This window comes from Teleopsis dalmanni, chromosome X (genome assembly GCF_002237135.1).
Source record: "Teleopsis dalmanni isolate 2A chromosome X, ASM223713v2, whole genome shotgun sequence".
NCBI classification, from domain to species: domain Eukaryota; kingdom Metazoa; phylum Arthropoda; class Insecta; order Diptera; family Diopsidae; genus Teleopsis; species Teleopsis dalmanni.
In genome coordinates this window covers 29,482,162-29,507,706 of record NC_051848.1, presented here as the reverse complement: position 1 = coordinate 29,507,706, position 25,545 = coordinate 29,482,162, and the positions used below count along the sequence as shown (strand labels likewise).

General features: G+C 26.6%; 1 protein-coding gene and 1 non-coding gene across 2 annotated transcripts in view; one reads left to right on the top strand and one right to left on the bottom strand.

The window, feature by feature from the left end:
• Positions 1-25,545, top strand: part of LOC119688132 (tyrosine-protein kinase Btk29A) — a 186,643-nt gene that overhangs the window by 31,925 nt on the left and 129,173 nt on the right. The gene's annotated exons all lie outside the window — the stretch shown is intronic.
• Trnak-uuu lies at positions 13,647-13,719 on the bottom strand. The gene has a single exon. It is a non-coding gene; the product is annotated as a tRNA-Lys (tRNA).

Below are 25,545 nucleotides of genomic sequence, written 5' to 3'. Positions count from 1 at the left end.
TTTGAAACCAAATCTGGTGTACGTCGAGGCGATTCTCTATCAACACTCCTGTTTAATCTGACTCTACATGTAGCTATTAATGCAATGAGTATTTTCAAAGCGTTTTCATTCAATTAGCACAAGCTACAAAACAAGTACACCCCAACCGCGTCAAGACAGTCACATCAGAATAGACAGTTACAATTACAAGATATTTAAACGAGTTTAATTATCTGGGCGTAGTTCTCAGCGTATGTAAAGATCCGACTCTTGCAGTACAAGATCGTATTCAAACAGCTAACAGGGCATATTCTGCCCATATCAAGTGTATGAAGTTAACGTTACTATCAAAGGAACATAATTTGCGCATATATAGAACTGTCACCGGTTTTTACCTATGGCTGCGAAACAAGGGTCCTTAAATCCAGCGACAACAACCTGCTGCTGAGATTCGAAAGAAAAATACTCAGGAAAATAACTATATCGCGATATATAAAAACTTAAAGATTGCACTGATATGGACACGACCTACGGATGAGTAATGAAAGAATGACTAAGAAAATTTTCGAGGGGACTAGCAAAAGAGGTCGACATCTTGGTTACAAGATGTAGAAGACAACATACGAACTATGAAAATAACACAACACAGAAGGAAAGCGGAATGCAAGAAAGAATGTAGAGGAGACAATGGTTCATCCTGGCCTGTGATGTCAAAATGATGATTTTAAGAGAAAATACTAAAAAAAATTAAAGTGTGAGAGTTAGTTTTAAAGGATTTAAATTTAATTAAAGGGAATTTCCCATCGTAATATAGCTGATATGGTAAATCTAAGCTCTTTAACAGTTCGTGTCCAGAATTTTGGAGAACTGTACTTTTTGTAGACGAAGTCAAAATAAACTTACTGTCACTGTTTACAAGAAGATTACACTCTTACAATAAAAAATGTATAAATAAAAAAAAAATGTTCCTAATATTAAATGTTTGATGTTAATATTAATTTTTAAAGTTTTAAGCCGAAATTATTTCAAAGTTGTTGTTATTTTATTAAGTACATTAACTTTTATTTTAAGCGTTAATTTTTAGTATATTTTCATACGTATTGCGGCAAGTTCGCTTTTGCCTTCATCAGGAAAATTCACAATATAATATTCCAATATAAGACGATGACACCCCTGATAGTGTGTTCCAAGTAATATTTTTTTCTGGTCTACTACTGTTTCCCCCATATTTTTGAAGAATGTGTAAATAAGCATTGGTTGCTTTTCTTGAATGTAGAAGGTTATGTGGGGTCTTCGATATCTCATAATTATGAAACAAATATTATATGAATGATAGGTATATTGATGTATAAACTTTTAAAAATATCTTTGAATATTAAATTACACCTTTCTATACATCAAAAATTTATGAAACGCTTTAAATGGTTAAAAATGATAACAGCTGAACAACTATAATTTATATATATACATAATATAATAAATTTTATTTTATTGCTTTTCTACGAGTATATGCAATTTCGATTTGCATGTTTTTTAATTTTTTTTTTTAGCTACATTTAATAAATTAATAATAAGTTTTTTAAAGTTAATATTAGAAAATAAAATAAAAATTTGAACAAATGCAAATTATGTATGTAACTTTGAAGACATATATTTGCAAAATAAAATTAAATTTTTTAAATATCAATTTATCGCCCTATTACAATTAAATTAGAAAGCTAATACCGAAGTATTACTGTTCCTGTTAAAAATTTAGATAACTTTGAGTAGAATAATTAAAAAAATTTTATATATAAATCCATATTTTAAAAATTTCAAGTTTCTTTTAGCAAATCAAATTTTTATGTTGTCTTTAAATGACAGAAAACATATTCATATAAATTTCAGTCCTTCCCAATTTTTTACTTTGAGAAATATTGCTGAAATGAGGGAAATTTTTAATAGAAATTATATTAAAATCAGAGAGGTACCACATAGCAAGAAAAATAATTCCACTTTTATTTAGAAATTCTATTTAGTTGATGAGAATTAAAACTGATTAGAAATAAACATTTTTCTAGTCTGTGTAAATAATTTATAATTCTTATTTGGTTAAAATTAATAATAATTACCACCTCTCGACATTCAACATAGACATTGTGTATTTTAATGCGATATAGTATGAATTATAAAGGTCTAAGTTCCTATTGTGTATTGGATTTTTAGTATATTGTAAAGTAAAGGATAAAAGATAATATTGAACTATTCTGCCTTATATGTATTAGCTAAATTGCGTTCCTATCAGCTATAAAAATTGTATTAAACTTCTCGAAATATACAGAAATTAAAATGTGTTTCTGAAGTTATTCAGACTGAGGAAATATTTTAAAATTGGTCCAGATGGGACTTTTTTTATTAAACAAAATCGCGGCACTAAATTCAAAAAACCGTTAACTTATGGTATATTTAGGCTGCAATTATTTTTTTTTAAAACTATATATGTATAATGACTTTTAATTAATGAAGACGTTATTGAAATTTAATTTTCAATGGTATTTTTCAATAAAATAAATGTTTATTTGTACATAAGATTGTATAAAATAATAAATAAGATTTGAACAAATTTTTTGAAAAAGCAATCTTAAATTTTATTAATTTTTTTATTATAATATTAGTTGGTTTGTACGTTTATTGCTTACAATTGAAAACAAAACAAATCATGATATTGAATAAATATGTATATTCAAATGTATTATTATTACCATTTCTTAAGTATGTAACATCCCGGAGGTTTTTAGTAAACTCAACTCACAAAATATTAAGATAAAGAAGTAGTTCTTGTTCACGCTATACTTTCATTCATTAAAGCATAACGTGAGGTACTTTCATCACCTATATTTGTATACCCGTATTGTCCTTTAGTATATAGATTTACAACAACAAAAAAAAACAATATTTAACCATATAGGTTTCTTATACTTTTGTTTTTGATTTTGGTGAGGACACAGTAGATACGATATAGTGAAGAAATGTAAAGGCATTTTATATATGATTGGAATTGCTATGCGACTGTTAGTATCATACACCATCTTACGTGTTGTTAATTATTCAATGTACCACTTTAAAAAAATATATATAAAAAACTTTATATAATTTCATTGTTTTTGAAAATAGAGCAAATATTTTAGCACATAATTAAATGTCATAACTGAAGATCTAAATGTATCAAAATTTTTTGTTTATTTTTATTATGCAGATTCAAAATAAATTAATATTTAAGTTTTGACAAACGCAAGTTTTTGTTTACACATATGTACATATATCTTATGGAATACTTTTTCTGATCAAAACTTATTTCCGGTGCTAAATATTTTCGCTTAGACCTAAACATGTTCTTCATCTAAATCTATCTTTTATTTATTTTTAGTTTGTTGGTTATTTGTAACTTCTTCAAAAAACTGGCTAACCAGTTTTTCATTAATTTGAGGAATTGACACCACTTAAATAATCTATGAAACAACATCGGCAGTTCTTATGAAATGAACTACACGTTTTATAAGCATACTTAGTTATCATTTTATTCTGTCTACTGCCAATTAATATCTAATGTGTCTAAACCAAATACACATAGAACTAAATAGTTCTATTTATAACAATATATTATGTACAAATATGATGATATATGCATTTACATTTAAATACAAACGTATTTAGTTAATTATAATTATACACAAACAATTGGACATAATTAAGAAGTATATCGTTACTAAAATGATAATTTTATATGAATATCAATATTTATATAGTTTAATATGAAACTTTTATAATACAAAATAACAATATTTTAAATTTTCATATTTTTATTTAATTAGTAATATTAATTTTATTTAATATATAATATTAATAAAACATTTTTCTAACATATATATATATATATATATATATATATATATATATATAAAAATTCTTATTATATTATATAAATGTGTTATATTTATATATTAAATATGTATTATATTATAAATATATTAAATAAAAATATAGACATTTAAAAAATTATTACTTTGCTTCTATATATATATATGTACATATTATTTATTTTTATCATTATTTATTTTTTAAATTTATATAAATATTAAAATATTTTTATTAAGTTTATTATGTATAATTCATAATTTATATAATTTATTTATAGTTTTTAATAAGTTATAACACTAAGTTAAATATTAATGTTTGAATTCAGTTTATAACATTTTTTTATATATTTATGTAAAAGCAGTTAAAAAACTATATTGTTTAATTGTTTTAGCTTTATACAAATTTTTACTTATGCATAATAACAATAATTTAAATTAAAATATTTTATTTCTTTTTTTTATTATTTTTTTTTTATTTTATTTTATTTTATTTTATTTTAAAAGTGCGTTAAGATTAAGAACCCTCTTGCTGATTCATCTTAAAACTATTCTAACAAAAAAAATATAAATAATATATACATAATAAATAATAATTTACAAATAATTAAACAATAAAGCAAAAAAAAATTTAAAAAAAAATTATATAAAAAAAGTGATATAGAATAATATAGAATGGAAGAGAAAAAAAAATGATGATTAAAAAATAACAATTAAGAAATAATAATTAGTTATGTATATTATTATGTACTTTATTTTATGTGTTTATGTTTAGATTATAATAATTTTATTTTTTTGAATATACAAAATTATTTTTTTTTATTTTTAGTGTTTTATATATATGAGTTTTTTTTAAATGTATAATAACAATAATTTAAAGTTAAATATTTTTATTTTATTTACAACATACTTTTATATACTTTTGTATATTTATATAAAATCAGTTTATAAACCATGTTATTAATTATTTTTTATATTTTAAAATTTGCTGATTTTGAAAAAATATATGTAAATATAAAATATAAAATATAACATATATAAAATATAATATATATAAAATATAATATATATATAATATAATAAATATAAAATATAATATATATAAAATATAATATTATATATGGTTATATATAGTTAACCATTTATGTATTTATTTATTTATTCACTTATATACATATATATTTATTTATTGTATACATACGTTTATATACTTTTTTTATTTAAAAATAGGTATAAAATAATTTATTTTTTACTGAATAAATTTTAAAAAATTTTGTTAGCCATTTATGTATCCATGCGTAAATACATTTATATAAATTTTTTTTTATTCTAGAGTTGTAAGCCTTATAACGTGTATATAGTTTTTATCAGTTAAAACATATGTACATATATTGATGTGCAAAGCATGTACTTACATAAACGTATTAATATTACTATAGAGTATACATAAAAATGTAGCATGATTATATCTCAAATTAATTGCAATTAATTTAAACTTAAAATTGAAAGCATGTTTTATTTAACGGGCTTATATCATATACCCTTCTCCAGTTATAGATGTTCTTTAATTAGATGGAAGCATAAGCATATCAGATTATGCCTTCGTGAATAAGTAGATTGTTATACCTCAGAGACTAATTTATCTTTTTTCTGAAAAAATAATTAATTGATTCCAATTGATATCAGCTTAACTGCGATCCGTAATATGTACAATCCTATCATAAATGATACGATGGTATCTAAAGAGGTATGTTTTGAATATATCATATTATTCAAATTTGGTAGGACAGAAGTTCGACTCCTGGTACTTACAGTTTCACAAAATTATTTACGAATAATTAAATACAAGAATTATATCCCAGATCACTGATGATGGGTATTTGGCAATACTCGAAACAGCTGAATATATGGTCAATCAAAATTTCAATTAATTAAAAAGAAAAAATTTTGTTGTTGCAATTTCACTGTTGTTCGAAGAACCTCGTTATTCACTATATTTAAATGAAAAACTAAATTCTACAAAATACAAAATGAGTATTGAAATTAATAAGTGTAATGCATTCTTCAAGAATGTAGTACTTATCGAAACCTCTTCCAGTGTTTGCATATCTACGAGTATGAACCGTATTTTTTTTATGAATTTACATAAAAGAATAATTTTTTATTGCTTTTTGAATAATTTATACTTTATCTCTATTCTAGTTGGTGTGATTGTTTATTGTTTTAAATAGACAATTGTTGTTTAAATTGTTAATCTACAAAATTTTTCTAAGCCAAAGACGAATTTAAATTCACATTCGAGTTCGAATCTTATCAAAATGTACGCCGTTGTTTTTCTTGTGGTTAACCGCAGATTTGAATCATTAGTAGAAATACAATAAAAGTGCGTTTATGTCCAGTTCGCTGGTTGCTTTGATGTTATCATTTTGATATTTCACCGATAATGAGTCATCAATACTTGGGCTTACCTTGTTCAGCACCATCATCTTCATCATGGCTAAGCCAAAGTAATGCTGGAATACAAGCCAATAATGCTCATATCCGTGCACATGCGTTTGCGGTGGCTTGATTTCGAAAATGGATTGGCACGTCTTGTTGTTTTTTTATTATTGGTATTATGTATATATGATGTTGTATAGAGTTGTGTGATGTATAGTGAGGTGAGGTTGTGCTCCAACTTTTCTCTATAACGCGTGAAGGTAATAATTCAATTGGTCTTAAGACGTGTGTGATTTTATTATTAACATTGTTTTTGTTCTCTTTTTTTAATGTTTTTGTTTTTTAGGTGCTGTTTTTTTTTATTATAATTGAGAGTGTATGATGATTGGGTTATTATGGAATTTATGGCTTTCTTTTGCTTCAGGGTTTTGGCTTAGTTTCTTTCCATTGATATTATTGTGAGTATTTTTATTCATTCATTGTTTTTCTTTTTTTGTTTTCTGTCAAATTCGATTCTTAGTAATTACAACAATAACAGAGGATAATTTATTGATAATGCATTTTAAGTTCCAAGAATTAATAAAAATGATTTAATTATAAAATAACGGATGCTTAATGATACATGCTTAAATGGTTTGAATAATGTTAAATTATTTACAGTTAGAAGTTATTTTAAAGTTTACTTATTCAGAATATATTTTTAAAAAAAATAAATGAAAGGACACTATGCTTTTATGTACACGACCCGGCCCAATTGAACTAGAATCAATTTCAACTTCCTATTGAATAAAATAATGTCAATATTGCGTTCATAGACTCTGGAATTAATTTCAGTTTCCTATTACTTTCGAAATATTGTCAATATTGTATTCATATGTATTAGTTGATTTAATTGTTTATAAATGCATAGAAGCATTTCCGTCTCATTTTTTTATAGAAAATTTTATATGCGCTGATATTAAAATGTTTCTGTTCAGTACACTATATTTAAGTTTAATTAGAAGTAATTGTTGTTGAAGCCCTCGAATATTTTAATACGAATATATCACACACCCTCCTCAGAAGAGGTGCATCTCGAAATTCGTCAATTTTCAGAAAACTGTTTTCCAGAGTAGTGTCATTTCTAACCAAAAAAGAGATAGAACTGTTTTGTGAACTTTGGTATACGGAATTTTGCATGTTGGTAAACAGGTAAACTATTAACAAATTCCATACATTAACTCAAAATTAACAAATTTCGAGTTGTGCCTCTTTTGAAGAGAGTGTGAGATATGTTTTGTGTCTCCTGTCTCGATCTGGTACATATTATAACAAAAATGGCAAATTTATAAAACGCTATGGTAGTAGTCGGAATAAAATGAAAATGAGGCAGAACTGATTGCAAAAGTAACATTAAACATCAAATTTTATGTCTCCGTACTTAATATATTCTTAGAAATACAAAAATCTTGAGGTAGATCTTCTTTAAATAAAGTAATTAAGGTAAATTTTTTCCAATAAGTCTGATAAAAATAGAGAAATGTTTGTGTGCTAATTCGTGCAGTTGTATCCATTGTATGATTATCAATAAAACATATTTTTGACAAAATTCGACTTTATTCATCACGTAGTCTCCGTCAAAAGAAATATAATCATTCCAGTGCTTCTCTAACATCTCGATACCTCGCTTGTGGAATGATTTATCTTTGTCCTTAAATTATGTCTCACATTTAGCGATAACTTTTTATTGAAGCCAATCTGTAAACCATTTTTTTTGTGGTCTTAGAACAGTTAGTAATAGCTGACTGTCAACCACGGTAGGTGTAAAGCAATTTAAAGTGTAAATCGAGCAATTTGGCCATGATATTCAATGATTTGTGATACGCTGCTTAACTTTCAGCGAACGGACCACCCGCTTTGAAAATAACTTCCTCATAGAACTTTATTTGTTCATGCAAAATGAAGCTGTTCTTTGAACATGTTGCTTTAAAATCTTTAGAGTATGAAATATCTGCTGCAACTTTACTTTATAATTTGTCAAAACGATCTTGTGGACTTTCTGATGATTTCCGATGTTACCAGCTCTTTTGGGAGACCAGCGCATTCGACAGCATAACTGTTTGTATGTACGGTCGTATTTAAAGTCAGCAAACCCATTCTTTGCAATTTGTCTCAAAAATTTCTGGAGCAGAGACTGGGTAGCACTTATCAAGCTAAGCTTTTGCTGTTGTTGTATTTCTTCCAATCAAAATGAAATTGATTTAAATCAAATGCTACGACAATATAAAACGTAGTGTTAATAATAGTATATGACTATTGCAATTACTAAAGCAGTTTATATTTTTTAAAAATAAAATATATAATTGATTTATGAAAACATATAAAAATGAGTTTATATATCAAATATATATTTGATATCATTATAAAATATGATATATTATTTAATAAAAAATATCCATTTCAGTTGGATATCAATTGAAATGTAAACTAACAAAAGCTCTTCCAGAACTTTCACAGAACTTTCTATTACATAAAAGCTCTTTTACATACATCAATTAACTTATGCCAAAGGAAACGATCAAATCAAACAAAAGCTCTTTCAGAACTTTCACAGAACTTTCTGATATATAAAAGCTCTTTTACATACATAAATTAACTTATGCTAATGGAAACGATCAAATTTTACTTTGATTTATTATATATAAATGCACTTAGCTACAGTGGGAAGATGGTATAAGACGGTTGTAACTAAATGACTAATCGTTCAAATATCATAAAATTTTGACAGTTACCGCTTTCAAATTTTTAATGAGTGGCGCAGACAGTGTGTCATCCTACGAACGGACTAATCAGCCGAAGTGTTATGTTCATAATACTTACCTTGTATTTATATGATATCATGCTATATTAAATTAGTTAAATTAAAAATTAGTAGTTGCATTATCATCTCATAATTATTAAGCTAATAAACATAAATTTTTTATTTAAAAAAAATTTATTAATATTTTTTTTTGATTTATGCCTTTTTAGAGTATCGTGCAATCTTACTTTCTCACAAGTTTGGATATAATTTCTTAGTTTTTCATTTTCCTTTCCTTTGGATCAATTCAATTTGACCTTAGCAGAATACTCTCCGCTAAACTTTCTTTCTAAGCACAGATAAAATGTAATTGTATATTTTCACTATAATACTTGTACATATACATCCATATTATTAATATTTATTATTGATTGCTTTCTCTATTTCTGAATTATTTCTTAGCACAATAAAAAAAGGTAACCAAAAAGTTGATATTGAATATAAAAAAAAATTCTTTCTCATGGTTTAAAACTGAAATGCAAATACAATAATTGCACGCGCTTCACATCACATTTCTTTCCAACGCAGAGTCATCGTTCATAGGTATATATCGGTGAGGCAGTTAGTAGTTATCTTAATACACAACGGTTCGTCGTATGACTATCTGAACATTTGTCCTCCTTCAACATGATTCAATCAGTTTGGCATCCGCCCGTTTCCGTTTTGTGTTATAGAAGAATCATATGCCCGAAGTGTAACTACTTCTTTCCGTTTTGGATTTTATTTGCTGCAGTTGTGCTGATCCGTTTGACTCTTCCTCAGCTGCTATTGCTACTAATTTTGAAATTTTCACTATCATTTTTGTTATTGCCTAAGTTAGTGATTCTGTTGGACTTGTTGTTGGTGTTGTGGTTGAAGTCGCTACTTTGCAATATTGTTGCAATATGCGATTTTACTCATATAACAAATTTAGGGCGTACACACAGTCATCAAAAAACAACGTCAACAAAATACTGCAAACATATATATATATATAAATATATATATATATATTTGTCTTTTTTTATTTATTCTTATAAATATACGAGTATAAAAAAAATGTGGTTGCAACAGCAGCAATATTATCAACTGCAGTATCTGAAGCTGAGCATCATCACAACTTCAAAGTTAATAGCAAGAGCAGCAGCGAGTATAGCTGCTACATCATCTGTATTAGCAACAACTTGTGGCCGCTGGTTGTTTAGTCATTTCAGTGACTGGGTGATTGGTCGTTTTATTTGGATGCTTTAGATGCCTCCTTGCTTCGTTATTTGGTTTGATGCCTTGGTTTGGTGCCTTTGTTAGTTGCTGATGATTCTGTTGTGTTAATGCCCGGAGGCACTAAACTTATAGCAGATTCAGTACTTGTAGGTGCTTGGGTGCTTGGGTGCACTACTGGAAAAACAAATTTGTTTTAAATTTTACTGCAATATAAAAAAGACTCTCGCTTGAAATATTTATTTAAAGCCGCCGTTGCTGTTTTGGTTTTAGTAAGTTTTTATTTAAAACCTATAATCAATTTATGGTTAATTATCTGTAATATATATTTTTTTCTTCTTAGTTCAGAGTTTACATTAAATCTTTGCAAAACTTTTTCATTGCAAGTCCATCACCTTAATTTAATTTTTTATTTTTGCTTTGTTGGGAGCAACTTGTGAATGAAACTGCTACTTTTGTATTACTTCAGGCACTTTCCCATAGAATTTTAATGAAAATTTTATTAAATAAATAGGCAAAGTTATTATGAAGTATGTAACGCTTCGTATAAATTATAGCTTTAAATTTATTTCAGAATTTAGATAATTTCTCTATTCTTACAGAAAATTATTACTTATTAAAATAAAGTATTTGTATTAATAGTTCTAGGATTTAATTATATTTATTAAACTTAAAAGAAATACTATTCTTTACAAAAAAAGTAATATACATTTAATTTATAGATTTTTTATTTTTAATTAAATAAAAATTAATTAAGTTATGTACAAAAAAGTTCTTTCTAAATTGAAATAAAATGTAAAAGTAATGCTGTGTTGCTCATAATCTAATAATATATATATTTACCTTATAATAACTTATAGTAAAAATTTAATTAATTTAAATAATTAATTAATTAAAATTTAATTAACCAGGAATATGCAAAAGACAGCAATAGTATATGTACAATAATATCACATATTTCCTTCTAGTTATTAGGAAGAATAACAAATAAAAATTGTTTTTATTGTTCGATCATTTGATCATTGTTTCATAAGGACTTGTCTACATAGATCCATTTATGCGTTTTACCGTTGAAAATGAAAGTGGTTTATATTTCAAACGAATTCCAAATGCAGAGATGCATTTTTATCTGTATATGCTTTTTGATACTGTATATTGTATTATGTATGCAAATTCTAGATCCCATTTTAACATTTTAATATTGTATTTTTTTTGTTTTTTGATCAAATAATATATAAACATAACAGTTGATTTTTACATCATTTATTTAATTAATGTGAATACCAGATTTCGTTAAACAAACAAAAAAAATGGATTTATTATGTAGGTATAGACGTAACTTAAGTACTTAAATCAAATATTTAAGAAATATATATGTACATTCGACAAAATAAAAGAGTTTCTGTGTTCTTATACGATCTATAAATTATGTTAGGTTATTGTCGCAGTAAATAAGTTAATCAACACTCTGAGACTCACCGAGTCAATTTTGATACCACTACACGAGTTCTCAATATCAGTTAATTATAAAAATTTTTCGAGACCGTAATAAAGCGAAGAATGTTCATAATTTCCTCGCTGAGAACTTATCTCGCATAAAACATAATAGCCTAATAAAGCTGGGCAGTTGTAACAGGAGCGTTTTAATGTTTCTTTTTAAATTATAATATTTATAATATAATATTTATAACATAATATTTAAAATATAATATTTATAATATAATATTTATAATATAATATTTATAAGGATTACTTTCAGGCTTATTGTGTGCATATCAAATAGTTAGTGACTGGTTATACAAGCTTCAACGAGAGATGCTCGTTTTTCCTATGAACTTTTGGGAACATCACACAAGTGTCTGTTTACGTAGAACTAATTGGTGTCTCGAGCAACACATTTCGTCCTTAATAACTTTTAAGGGGTGATAGGTATTTTTAGTTTGTTCATTTCTAATCCCTGTGAATAATTAGTAATATAACTGGTAAATTTATTTGCTCAGCAATTTCCCTCGCTGTTGTTATACCTCAGTACCTATATAAGGCGTACTCTGAAAATGGCACTGATATTATATAGATTACCTATTACTGCTGATAATCCTGTGAATCCAAATATATATATATTTTTATATATATAATATGCAATAAACCATTTTAAAGTCATTGCATTTCAAAGTCACCTGAACTGACAAACGCCGAATACTTTTTAACTAATTATAATATAGTATTTGGTATGTTATATATATGTATATAGTCCATGTTACATTTGAAGCTATTGTATGTATCTTTATTTAATGCTTTTATTTTTTTATAAATTTATATTAAACAAATTATTATAACATTTTTATCAAAAATACTGTTTTAGAAATAAAATTAATTAAAAATTATGTTCAATTAAAATACAATAGTTTCTACGGTTGTTCCTATTTAAATGTCTGAATTAATTTATTTATTAATTTATTAATAAATAAATATTATTATTTATTAATAAATAAATATTATTATTTATTAATAAATAAATATTATTATTTATTTATTAAGTCAGTCATATAAAAATTATGTTTATAAAATAAATTAAACTATAATCTTTAATCATAATTAGTCATACTATTAGCTAAGTTATCAACCTTGACAATTAATATTAAATATATTGGAATGTATACATTAAGACCGAAAAGTTTTCGGAAATTCTCATTTAAAATTCGCGCGCTGTATATTTTCCGATATTTTAAGTTTATGTAGTTTGGCAGCACTGTCCTTAATTACTATGCCAAAAATGAGCGCGATCTGTCAGACAGTTCGTTTACGGCAGCTGTTGAAACCAGTTCACCTCAGTAGGGCGTTGCGAAAAAAACAATGGAAAAAAATATTGAACAAAGAGTTTGCATCAAATTTTGTGTTTCGAACGAAATTTCGTGTGCAGAATCGTTGCGAATGCTACAAAAGGCTTATGGGGAATCAGTTTTATCGAAAACTCAAGTTTATGAGTGGTACAAAGCCTTCCAGGACGGTCGTACGACCGTCGAAGACATTTCGCAACGCACTACTGAGGTGAACTGGTTTCAACAGCTGCCGTAAACGAACTGTCTGACAGATCGAGCTCATTTTTGGCATAGTAATTAAGGACAGTGCTGCCAAACTACATAAACTTAAAATATCGAAAAATATACAGCGCGCGAATTTTAAATGAGAATTTCCGAAAACTTTTCAGTCTTAATGTATATATATAAAGAATTAGAATTTGAAACATTTTATATTAAAAATATTTTATATGACATAATTTAGAAATAAAAAAAACCGTCCGCCCGAGCAGGGACTTGAACCCTGGACCCTTGGATTAAAAGTCCAATGCTCTACCGACTGAGCTACCCGGGCACATACCTACAGTGATTTAACCTTTGTACAACACTGCGTATGTGACGTGTACAAAATGTTCTACTAACCCCTTGCGCTTGCTTATCAAAAATAAAATCTATTTTCAGAATTTTTCGCTTTCCGTTTTGTCCAGTTTCTTCGCTTTGCCTTTGTTTTCCATGTTGCTTTACATACGCTTGTGCTGTGTCTCATTTTTTTTGTTTTGATTTTTTTTTGTTGTTTTGTTGTAAAGTAAAATTTACAGGAATTTAGTATAGAATAATGGGCCTTGTGCCCTTCTAAAATTAAATCATTTTTACTTAATTTATTTTAAAATAATTATTTAAGTGTTAAATTGTTTAATTATTAATTTAATTGTTTGGCAAATATTATTTATTATTATTATTTTATACATTAATTTTATATAAATAAGAATTTTTAATGTAATAAGGTGTCTTGATATTCCCCTACATACCACATATAGTTCTTTTATTTTAGTATAATTTAGGCACCTTGCGCAAGAGTGTTTAATGAATAAATTTTATATAGTATTTAATTTATATTAGCTTTTTATCAACTCCTAATTAGCAAATAGTAATTACGGCCGTGTGCGAGTTCGAGTAAATTGATGGTAAATTGAAGGAAATAGTAAATTATGTCGGTATGGCAGCGAATGTTCGTATTTACCTGAATTTCGAGAAGGGTAAATTAGACAAAAATTAGGTAAATAAGGTGTTACCATTGTGAAAATTTTATAAGATGTTTAATAAATAAATAAATAAATTTGAAAACTTTTAACCAAAAATAATAAATAAGTTCAATAAATAAATAAAAAAATATTTACATAAGTGCAGTGCAAAAAATCCCTAGTAAATTTCAATTTACTTTATCTCAATTTACTAGAACTTACAAACGGCCTACAATACATTTTTTAAACGATATATTATTTTTTTAGAATAATAGAGTTTAGTCTGTTAAATAAAAAGAAAATATTTAATAAATAATTAAATAAAAATAAATAATAATGAATGAATAAAAAGAAAATTAGTTTGACTTCAAAAAATTATTTTTATTTTAAAATGTTATTTCAATTTAAAAAAATTATTTTAATTTTAAAAAATAATTTTAGTTTTAAAAAATTATTTTAATTTTAAAAGATTATTTTAGTTTTAAAAAATTATTTTAATATTAAAAAATTATTTTTTTTTTAAGCCGCATGTATATATGTATGTATATAAAATTTTTTATCATATAAAATTTTTTATCATATAATACTTTTTCAAAAATTTCATATAAATGTGAAAACTTTCAAAATTATTTAATATGTAAATTTTCTATCTTTTTCAGGTATGTTATATTCCTTTAAAACAGTAGTTTAAAATTTTATTCCGACATTCAAGATAATTTGATCCGCATCGAAGGTAATTTTGAAAACATTAATATATATTCGTCTATATATTCAATTATCGTTTTTGGATAATATGTTATTTTATGATGTAATATAACTCAAAGTGTGTCGATCCAAAGTGTGTTCTAGCACTGCATTTGATGTGTTCTGGTAAATCGGTTAAGTCTCAGATATCAACTTATGCTCAAATGCACGATTTTGGTGGATTACATTACATATAGCCTTGCGTCTGTGTAGCTGTACGCTTTGTGTCATTATAGAAAAATTCGTAATAATGTGATTCAATGTTTCCGAAACAGAACCATATTTCCGACACAGTGCATCATTTACTAGTTCCTATTATTATTGTAACACTTATTATTTTTATTATTATTATTACTACTTTTATTATTTTTACAATCACTAATAATTAAAATGGCAAAAAAATACACAGTGCATCTATGAGATATATTTTGATAGCTTTGTATAAAATCTCTTCAGCATAGATTTAGATTATTGGTTCACATTTTTAGGGTTCGTTCGGTTTAAAGTATTGATGAAATAATTGAACCACACTTTTTATAATTGTGAATATTTATATCATACAGAATTTTATGAACATTTTGCATTAAAATTATATTAATCCTATGCATGTGCATATATTGGACTACACTACTTTGAATTTATGGTTTTATATCCTCATTATTAGTAAAATATATATTTGCTACTAATTTGTGTTCTATTTCTACTCCAAATATTTGTTGTCTGTATGTTAAACTCTAAATATTTTCTAATGATATATATTAGTTTATTTGCATATCATTTGTAAATATTGTATGTTTTCGTTATACTATACTAATAGACATTACTTTATGTCTGACAGGTATGATATGCCTATTTTGAGTGAAATGATAAATCTTTCAAACAATTTAATAAATTGTGTGTGTCATCAGTTTTATTATTACCGCCTGGTATAGTTTGATTTGTTTTGTAAAATAAACACAGTACAATGTGATTTAAGTGTAGTAATCCATCAAATTTGAAATTTTATTTCTTTATATGTACATAGCGATTACAGGCAACAAACTGAAAAAAATGTGGCATAAGAATTTAAGATACAAGATTTAAATTCAATGACCTCCAGCGTATTTACCAATTCCTCAAAATGCATTTATCACCAACCTTCTTCAGCTCATAAATGTAAACACAAATGGACAACAGTTGTAATTTACTCACGCATATAAAAATTCTATAAGTATATACGTGTATCTAAGTACATATCTAGCTATATACGTTCTTTTATCTGAAGAGTCTATTCAGCTAACCACATTGGCTTTTATATGCGTAGGGGTTATACGAATTATTCTTGTGTTCTTTCATATCATCAGCATTTGTTCCTCATTCAATAAAAACAAACAATTTCGAATTTTGAAAAATTATGCCGGAGTAAATATCTTTTATCTATTCGCTTCTCCTCCTCTTTTTTTTTTTTTTTTCTTTTTTGTTTGGGTCTTGTACTTTCCTTTTAAACTATTACGGCAGTTGACCCTTGGAGTATGTCATGTACTCGTACACTTTGGTCCTCATTTCCTTTTACGGTTTTCCAATTTTAATTGGAAAAAAATATGTTCAATTTAGCTTTGTTTGCAGTTATTGTATAACGGGTGGGTTGAGAACTGAACTGTATAGATAAAAATTTATACTTAGAAAAACTATTCTCGTAAATACTAATAAGAAATGCAAGTCCTTTAAGTTTTTAATTAGTGAATAACAAGAGCTAAAAGTTTTAATAAATTCCTTCATATATAAAAATTTTCCATTATTAAAAATATACTTATACTATAATCAATTTAAGATAGTTCTTCATATATGAAAACTTTCTATTATTAAAAATATACTTATAATACAAACGATATAAAATAGTTCTAGTCAGAACAGTACATTTTCTTTATAACTTAAGTTACAAAAGTCTTATGTTAGTATCAAAATATCTGGTATTACTATTAAGAAAATGTTGATTTCTGAAATCATAATGTCTCTCTTTAGCTATAAGTTTCGATATGTGTAGTCAGCTATTTATTTGTGGGGTGAGCATCTTCTATTTTATAAGAAAATATTTTGACAGATTATCTATAGAACTTTAAACATCTATCGGTAATTTATTCTTGTGTTGTGGAATTACACTTTTCTTATTTTATTCGTAGGCGTACTGCAAGTGCTAGCACTTAGTCACTAGCACTTACATATAACATAATAAGATATTGTATATAAGATATTGACTATGTTGTGCGTTTATTAAAGCACCTAATTATTTCACATCACCCTGTATAATCATGAGGCTCATGTAGAACGCGTGAAAGATAAGCGATCATCATGATCAGATGCAATACTTAAGTACCAAATTTCACTTTTGTGAATGATGTTCCCGTTTCTGTACCATTTGTTAGCCGGAATATGCCTAGTTGGCATATTCTGTAAGTGACTAAAAGTTGTAGTTTTAACATGTCATTTCAATTTTTTTTATTGTAAATTATTTCTACTGCTTCATTTTTCATATACAGTCTTCCAAACGTACAAATCTTGTTGGATTGTTCTCCATCAAATTAATTCTCTTAGGTCTTTTTCGTCCATATTTGTACACAATTGACTTTAAGCATTTTTTAAGCGTTTAAGTCACGATTTTCTATTTTCGTTATCATAAAAAAAGAAATTCAACTTTTTCCTATACATTTTCTAAATGAGTTTTTTTCTTTAATCTGCAAGAAACTCTATTCGCTTTCCCTCTTCTTTAAATTAAATTTTTGCTTAAGTAAAAAGTTTTATTTTCAAATAATTTTCAATTTTATTTTAATATCTGTTAAATTGCTTTTATTAATAGTTTCTAAAGTTGAAGATGGCATTTATTATCAAGTTTTCAGTTATCAATTTGAAAAATTAATTTTGTTGTTAATTTTCTTTTTACATAATAAATTTTCTTCTACGGGAGTATTTTTTGAATATTATTTAAAGTATATTCTTTTAATGGAAACCTAGAAGCCTATAACATACTGTAGTCATATAGTTTATATTATTATTATTATTAAAGCATGTTCTGTACAATATTTGATTGTATAAACTTAGCCTATTCACAAAGAGTTTGTACAAAAGTCTTTCAATTTTGCCTATTTCTAGCAATACATCTCAGTTCACCTAACGATTTATTTGTTTTATTGTTTATTGTTCTACGCCAAAAATTGCGTGGTCATCCTCGGGTTCTACTGCCTTGCCGATTCCAGGTTAGTGCCGCATGTGCTAAGTCATTTGTGTTTTTGCGTAACGTGTGTCCAATCCACCTATATTTCCGTTGTCGTAATTGTTTCTCAAGGGTCTCCTGCATAGTTACACGCCATAGTAGCTTATTTGGTTTATACCATATATCTTTTGTTAATGATTAACTGAGTTTAGTTGAAATAACCTCTGTAAAATATTGCTTTCATTATGCTCAGAAATTTAAAAGACAATAAAAATAAATTATAAAAATAATTTAAAAACATAATACATCGCACTTAAAATATATATAATATATATATATACATCGCAATAGATATATAATAGACATTTAAAATGCTTATTATAACTGAATTAAACCTTTCTAATACAATTTAGATCCAATACAATAAAGCTACAATTGTGTAGTATTTGTAAGATATATCTTATTATTTTCGAAAAAATTCTACTACCTTTATTCGGTTGTTGATAAATTTAATAATTTCAATATGCTCGAAGTTAGTGTGATTACTATCATTGTTATATGTACTAACTCTAGAGTGTGAACTATAAAATGTATTCCACTATGCCTAAGATTATTAGTAAACTATACAATAACAGTATATTTTGGATCGGTTAAATGGAGTGGAGTAAATAAAAAATTGATTTGGCCAAGACAAAGAAAGCAAAAAATTGAACCGGAAAAACTGAAAGCGCATTCGTTGTGCGGTTGTATCGGCTTTAGTAAGGCAACAAAATATAATCTTTAAAAACTGCAAACATTTAAAAATATTACCTTAAAGAAAATTTAAAAAACTACCTCTTATATTAAAGTCTTTGATATATATAGAGATCTGTATATTGAAACCTCAGCTTAGAAGACTTCAGGTGATGGAGAGAAAATTTGTTTTGTTCTGTTATATATCATTTTAACCAAAAAAGAGATTTCACAAAAAAAGGTGAAGTAGTGGGCTCAAGTTTAATCCTTGGTATTCGAAGTCTTAAAATTATATACAAACAATGAAATCTTATGAACATTTTTAGAGACGTGTATTAGAAACTGCTATATAGTAAACTATATATAGTAATTAAAAGACATAATTTTATTAATTTTTATATTCAGAAAACTTAAATGGACCTATGATTATTATTATATTAGACAGAGAGCTAGCAATGTGGAATTTACCTGATCATTCTAGGGTCATTCTATACTAGTAAAAGATAGTATAGAAGACTTACTGTTTGCAGTACTTTATATATTTTAACTCGATAATATTTTGTTCTTCATTTTATTTGGCTTATCAATTTTCTTTAGTTTATATTCTTAAACTAATAAAACAAGTTTTGCTACTCTGGATATCAGAATCTTTACGATTTTTGTAATATATTCGAATATTTTTGATATGTGTCAAGAAAATCTTAAATGTATTATATTTATCTTTTATAGTGAGTTACTAGCAGTTCTCTTTCTCCATGGTCTCTGCAAAAAGTTAAATATATATTTTTTTCTGACTATGTTATTAATTGAATTAATCGCAATTTATTTTTTTATATAATTTTATTGTAAAAAAAAATATTCACAATTATATGTTGTGTCTTCAAATGGTTAATTATAATTTTTTAAAGTTTGCGGTTACTATTTCTTTTTTTTTTGTATAATTTGCAGAACTTCGTTAGTTGTAATATTTGCAAAACTTCATTTGTTGATTATATATATATGAAGACATAATTTAATTTGAATTTCATTTAAATTACCATTAATGCATTGAATGGATACAAAAGAAAATATTTATAATCATATGGAAATAATCATAATCTAGAATATTTGAATATTTGATAGTCTAGAAAGAAGCAGCGATAGCAGACAGTTGTAGTCAATAAACGAGCCTCGAATAGAGATACTAGACAATAATAAAAGTGACAGCAAAACTACTCGACTGACAAGTTATTTGCACAGAAATGTTAATAAAGACTTTTGGATGCAAATTTTTTAAAGAGGCTTTCCGGCAAATGTGTAGGATGTAGTAAGTTACGGAGACGGATATAAAAAATGTAAGACGGAAAGATAGACAGGCAAACAGACAGACAGAAAATAATCAAAGTATGCAGAAAAATGATGTTGTAGTCTGTCTGCCTGCCTTTAGAACGACAAATTAATTATGGACTGCGATGACAAGAGTGTCAGTTAGAAAATCCTTATACTTTTTCTCCCACAGTTTTAAATAAAACTTTATTGTTCTTGTTAAAATTATAGAAAAAATTCAAAAATTATGCAAAACATTTATTGTTGTGGTGGTGAAAAGAGTTATAATTTTCCGTTTAAGTATCATTTTATTTCCAAAGGAATACAGAAATACAAACTAAAAGTGAATTTTAAATTTAAAATGATTCCTAAAATTTATTTATTTACTTTGAAAAGGCTAAATGCCAGACGAAAAGGAAAAAACTTTTAAATTCAAAAACCAAAAATTAAAATTAATTGACCAATTCATATGCTGCTGCAGATACTTATCTATACGAACAACCTGGCACATTGTTCTTATTCAGGTTGGGTCATATTCTTTCACGTTGCCATTGCAAGTCTTAAGTAAGTCAACAAATTGTGTACGTCGAGCGGACATCCTGTTGCTTTGCTTTTCTACAAATAAAAAATATTAATATTCACAGTTCCAAATATAAAACAAAGAAAATATATGGATATATATGTATATGTGTCTCTTCGTGAGAGTGAAGTAAATAAAATCAACGAACTGCAACGACAACTCCTTCGAGAATGAATGATATTCCTGAGCAAAGTTCACATCGATACCTTAAATGAATTTATTATTATACAAAGAAAAAAATTTTTTTTTCGAATTATATCACTTAAATTGCTTTTAATTGTGTTTCGTATCGGTTTTCTGTTAATTAACAACGATGACTGGCAATATCTGCTATGAATAACTTACACCTTTCCTATGTCTCCCTTGTGCATAATAATAGCTCTGTTAACATGACTATCGCTCTTCCAACAAACAATCTTGTGTCCTGTTTTAAATTTGAAAAGTAAAATTGAGTATTTTCTTTCTTTTATTAATGAATTTTTTTTATTTAACATAAGTTGTCATGGCTTCTCTCCCATCATCAAGAGGTTTGTTTTCCTTACATACAATACATCAATTTCAAAAATAATCTTAATAAATCAATCAATTATTCGATGTCTAACTGTAAGCAACGCCCAAATATCTTTCTTTGAGTTTACTTCTTGGGTTACATGCTCTTCTGGTTGTACATCAAATAAATTTCTCTATTTTTCTTTCATTTCCACTAAACCCGCTCTTTTTTCTGTTTCAAGTATCTGTAAAGTGTGTTTTAAGTGTTCAAGTTATTTTTTTTTTTTACTACTTGTTATTTTCATTTTTATCACTTCCTTTAAAAAAAATTCTTAGGCAATTAATCAAATGTAACTATCAAAAAAAATAAATAATGATTACTCATATCAAATGCAGAAACCAGAGAGATGTCAATCCATTTAGTTATAAAATATTATTTTCGTAACTCTGATCGTATTGAAAAGTTCACAAGCCTTATCAAAATTTGGAAGATTAGAGGATGTAATAGGATACCTAGTAGAAACCTATAGTAGTAGACCTATGGGCTTATGTTTACAATAGTTTCCGGTTCTGAGTATTCGATTAATATTTTCCGCATAAGTTTTATGTTTCAATGTTATGATGTTCAATAGTTTCTAATTCTCCATTTTGTGTATGTCATAAATAAAACGTGTTCAATATCCTTCACTAGCTTTATGAAACTAATAGTTTAATTCTTCATTCTTTATATATCTTATTGTGCTGAACTTTTTAATAAAACGTGGGAAGATCATCTTTTGTATGTAATTCGGTCATGTTCCATTAAAAGAAAATAATCTTATTGAGATGCCACGTAGAGATATATGTTAAGTCTTGTGGTACATTAATTCACAGATCATTGCAGATTAAATGAACAGTCTAGAATCTCCCTTTTAATTTAATTATTTAATTTTTAAATAATTTTTTCTGTGTTTCTGTAGATAATTGTTGAATTGTTATTATATATAATATATCATCAAAAAATATTACATATTCGCTTTAAATACTTACGACTGCATTTGCAATTTTTAAACACACTGAAGCGATAAAATGTGACATATAAATATGAATTGGGGTTGAGTAATAGAGTTGATATCAATACAGTGTTGATGACTTATAAGTAAAAACATTTATAAAAATGACTTAAGCGTTCTTTGAACCTCTCATACGTATAATGTGTAAAAAGTATATAATCAGTTTATAAAATAGTCAAAAAGATAAAAAAAGGCGAGAGATTTATTCAAACACTGAACAAAAACCAAACTACCCGTATGCATCACGCATATGCTTCCTAACTTAGATAAACTTAGTCGACTAGGTATTAAGCCTCCCGCTCACATCTTTCTCCCCCGATTTCTGGAATGAACTTTCCGCATTACCGTGAAAATCTTCTGCATTCATTTCTAAAAGCTGATTTTAGTGAGTTAAAGGGTTGAAAGTCAAAGAGATATCAGAGACTCCGTAGGGTATATAGGACTTTTGATCATTTTAGTGATATGAATCAACTTAGCGATGACTTAGTGTCTGTCTGCGTGCCAACTTATATATTTGTATATCAGTTATAGTGTAAATTATTTTTTTTAGGGTTTGATATAGAATTCATTAAAATGCGTTAATTATGTTGGATAACTGCCATGCGGACTCAATGAGGCCCTATGCTCTAATAGGAGATACAAGAATTGATGATAATTATGATGCGGACAAAATGATTAAATTTGATCCTTGTTCTTCTTGAATAATGAAGACCCTTACTGTGAAATTAGTTGGTCTTCAACTTGAATTCATTTTGATGTTTCAATACTAGTAATATCTGACATGCATTCTATATAGCCTATAGGAGAAGAAGTTGGTTCATTGTAGGTTCCATTTGAGTAATATATGAGTAATATAAAAGTACAAAATCATATTGTTTACTTTTCCTATTATGTTGTTAAAAAAATTTTTTTTATAAATTAAATAAAATTTTTTGTATACTCAGTTCTTTCGATATTTTGCATAACCTTAGCAATATTGTCTTTCTGATCGTATACCCATAGAAAGTTAACTAGAACTACTTGCTGATGAACTTTGTTTGACCCGGGTTTGACCAGTTGTTTATATAACTTTCTAGAAATTAAGTAGATATAAGTCTGTACATAGGCCAGACTTGGCCTTTCCTGTGGTACCTCATGTAGTGCGTGTCTACCAATACTTGAAGAAATGACACCAGAACACCTGATGTGTTTTTGTCTAGGTCTGGCCAGAACTAGGTTTAAGTTTCTAGGGGCCCCTTTCTTCAACTCACTTAGCGATATCTCCAGCATCAGCATTAGCCAGATTCTTGCCTTTGTTAATGCCTCTGGTTGGTTCTAGTTTGACCCTCTATCTACTACCCACTATTACGAGGTTTTTGTGGACTCAAAACGGCTTTCATCCTTAGCTATTTGAGGAGGATTCGTCCTCCCTCCACCACAACTAACTAAGTCTGTACATACATCTACATGTATGTATTATTTTTTCCAAATATTTGTTATCCTTTGTTAAAACAAGCAGTTGCTATAATTTCCGGTTTCTCTTATACATATTTAATATATTATTTGTCAGGAATAAGTATATATAAAGGTTTAAAAAATTTTTAAAAAAATTATAAATATGTAAATAAATATGCACTATATAATTTAGTTTTTCTTTGTTGCAAATTTAAGTACATTAAAAGTAAAAAAAGAGGATGACAAAAATGATGTTACTAAGTTCATGGATATGCGGGTAGATACACTAATGCAGTCGATATATTATGAAGCAAAAAGGAGTGTACATATTGACAGAAGTGATTTGTAAAGCACCAACTGCAGCAGCTGCTGTTCCTGTTACTGATGCCATAGAAAAGAACGTGTCAACAACATCGAAACTATTAAACATGAAACCAAGTGAATGAGTCCCCATTGCACAATCATCCGCTTTGTTGGCTTTGCATTTATCCTCAAACAACTCCTTTGATGCTACTGACTTCCTTTATATTTTTTTTTTACTTTAATTTAAAAGCTTTTAGGTTTGCGTTGAAAAAGTGATTAACTTATAAATATTGTGACAACTTGAGTTCATTATATCTTTTGGATATGTTGTTGCACTTTTATAAGTAACATAAAAGAAAAAATAATATACCATAGAAGTGAAATTTCTTTGCTCACATATAAAATGTGTTGATTTAAATAAGTATATATTCAATTTGTTATATATATACAATTCTACGCTTTTAAAGTAAATGTTTGAGTTATAATTTGAAAAGTAAATGGTAAATGCTAGAAAAAAGCTAAGCTATAAAAGGATTTTTCCCTCTTGTGCGCTAAAAGTATTTGAAATTCATTTAATATTTCAAGAAATGTTAATAATATATCTTTAAAACCATAATGTGATATTTTATACATATCATCTTACCATATGATATTATTTCGATCATATTTTCGAAACCTCTCTATCATATCATCTTACGTTATTGTTGTTCAATTTTTATATAGCTAGAAATCTATATTTGGGGGTTGCAAGAATAGTGACTACTAGTGGTGTACAGCTACCGTGAATATAAATTTCTGCCAATGTAGAGAAATCTTAAACCTTAGTCAAACTATCTATATTTACAGAATGCTTAAAAAAGACGCGTCAACAGTGATACACAATATGAATAGTGTGCCCACTATACTATAGATCACAGCAAAGTAACTGATTGGTCTAGAGTGCTTTAAATTATCTTATACAAGTTCTGCATTAATAAGACTGTGTTATGGATGGACACAACAACCAGATAGCAAATTCATTTATTGATTACAGAAGGAAAAAGAAAACGTTACTTCTATCTGCCCTGCTAGATTATTCAATTTTTAAATTTTTTTACTCGAATATCTATTTCATAATTCTAACATAAGCATTCAGATTTTGTCTGCTCTATTAAATTAAAAAGGACTTCCTGGTCTAGAATAAAGATTAGTGTGCTTTAAGTTAGTGTGTTATCTTATGGACTTGTAGTTTTGGTACTTAGTTAGTTTTATGTTCTTTATATGAAATTTTATAAATATTTTATATAACTTCTATAAAAAATACATTTAGTAAAAATTTTTTAAGAGATAATTT